This window comes from Schistocerca gregaria, unplaced genomic scaffold (assembly GCF_023897955.1).
Source record: "Schistocerca gregaria isolate iqSchGreg1 unplaced genomic scaffold, iqSchGreg1.2 ptg001023l, whole genome shotgun sequence".
NCBI classification, from domain to species: domain Eukaryota; kingdom Metazoa; phylum Arthropoda; class Insecta; order Orthoptera; family Acrididae; genus Schistocerca; species Schistocerca gregaria.
Genome location: NW_026062371.1, coordinates 22501 through 25000, shown reverse-complemented (window position 1 = coordinate 25000; position 2500 = coordinate 22501).

Genomic DNA, 2500 nt, shown 5'->3' with positions numbered 1-2500 from the left:
TGAGGGCGTCGACATCTGAATGCAACTGAACAGCTGCGAGGCTCATTTAACACTCAAACGCCAGACCGACCAGCTTGAGAGGACAGAGACACAAAGAGGGGGACAGAGGGGGACAGAGGGGGGGGAGGGGGGGGGTCGGCGATATAGTCCTATTGCAGTACAATTGACAGTGGATAGCAGGAATATGTGGAAAGTAAGCAACACTCGCAAGACATCTACATGAGGATAACAACGACACCAGAGATTCCGAGCAGTGAACTATGTTAGGCAAAGGGACAACGTGGGTTAGGTTAAGGGACAACGTGGGTTAGGTTAAGGGACAACGTGGGTTAGGTTAAGGGACAACGTGGGTTAGGTTAAGGGACAACGTGGGTTAGGTTAAGGGACAACGTGGGTTAGGTTAAGGGACAACGTGGGTTAGGTTAAGGGACAACGTGGGTTAGGTTAAGGGACAACGTGGGTTAGGTTAAGGGACAACGTGGGTTAGGTTAAGGGACAACGTGGGTTAGGTTAAGGGACAACGTGGGTTAGGTTAAGGGACAACGTGGGTTAGGTTAAGGGACAACGTGGGTTAGGTTAAGGGACAACGTGGGTTAGGTTAAGGGACAACGTCGGTTAGGTTAAGGGACAACGTGGGTTAGGTTAAGGGACAACGTGGGTTAGGTTAAGGGACAACGTGGGTTAGGTTAAGGGACAACGTGGGTTAGGTTAAGGGACAACGTGGGTTAGGTTAAGGGACAACGTGGGTTAGGTTAAGGGACAACGTGGGTTAGGTTAAGGGACAACTTGAGTTAGGTTAAGGGACAACTTGAGTTAGGTTAAGGGACAACTTGAGTTAGGTTAAGGGACAACTTGAGTTAGGTTAAGGGACAACTTGAGTTAGGTTAAGGGACAACTTGAGTTAGGTTAAGGGACAACTTGAGTTAGGTTAAGGGACAACTTGAGTTAGGTTAAGGGACAACTTGAGTTAGGTTAAGGGACAAATTGAGTTAGGTTAAGGGACAAATTGAGTTAGGTTAAGGGACAAATTGAGTTAGGTTAAGGGACAAATTGAGTTAGGTTAAGGGACAAATTGAGTTAGGTTAAGGGACAAATTGAGTTAGGTTAAGGGACAAATTGAGTTAGGTTAAGGGACAAATTGAGTTAGGTTAAGGGACAACTTGAGTTAGGTTAAGGGACAAATTGAGTTAGGTTAAGGGACAACTTGAGTTAGGTTAAGGGACAACTTGAGTTAGGTTAAGGGACAACTTGAGTTAGGTTAAGGGACAACTTGAGTTAGGTTAAGGGACAACTTGAGTTAGGTTAAGGGACAACTTGAGTTAGGTTAAGGGACAACTTGAGTTAGGTTAAGGGACAACTTGAGTTAGGTTAAGGGACAACTTGAGTTAGGTTAAGGGACAACTTGAGTTAGGTTAAGGGACAACTTGAGTTAGGTTAAGGGACAAATTGAGTTAGGTTAAGGGACAAATTGAGTTAGGTTAAGGGACAAATTGAGTTAGGTTAAGGGACAACTTGAGTTAGGTTAAGGGACAAATTGAGTTAGGTTAAGGGACAACTTGAGTTAGGTTAAGGGACAACTTGAGTTAGGTTAAGGGACAACTTGAGTTAGGTTAAGGGACAACTTGAGTTAGGTTAAGGGACAACTTGAGTTAGGTTAAGGGACAACTTGAGTTAGGTTAAGGGACAACTTGAGTTAGGTTAAGGGACAACTTGAGTTAGGTTAAGGGACAACTTGAGTTAGGTTAAGGGACAACTTGAGTTAGGTTAAGGGACAACTTGAGTTAGGTTAAGGGACAACTTGAGTTAGGTTAAGGGACAACTTGAGTTAGGTTAAGGGACAAATTGAGTTAGGTTAAGGGACAAATTGAGTTAGGTTAAGGGACAAATTGAGTTAGGTTAAGGGACAACTTGAGTTAGGTTAAGGGACAACTTGAGTTAGGTTAAGGGACAACTTGAGTTAGGTTAAGGGACAACTTGAGTTAGGTTAAGGGACAACTTGAGTTAGGTTAAGGGACAACTTGAGTTAGGTTAAGGGACAAATTGAGTTAGGTTAAGGGACAAATTGAGTTAGGTTAAGGGACAACTTGAGTTAGGTTAAGGGACAACTTGAGTTAGGTTAAGGGACAACTTGAGTTAGGTTAAGGGACAACTTGAGTTAGGTTAAGGGACAAATTGAGTTAGGTTAAGGGACAAATTGAGTTAGGTTAAGCGATAATCTGGTACAGCCACAGTTAGGTTAAGCGATAATCTGGTACAGCCACAGTTAGGTTAAGCGATAATCTGGTACAGCCACAGTTAGGTTAAGCGATAATCTGGTACAGCCACAGTTAGGTTAAGCGATAAACTGGTACAGCCACAGTTAGGTTAAGCGATAAACTGGTACAGCCACAGTTAGGTTAAGCGATAAACTGGTACAGCCACAGTTAGGTTAAGCGATAAACTGGTACAGCCACAGTTAGGTTAAGCGATAAACTGGTACAGCCACAGTTAGGTTAAGCGA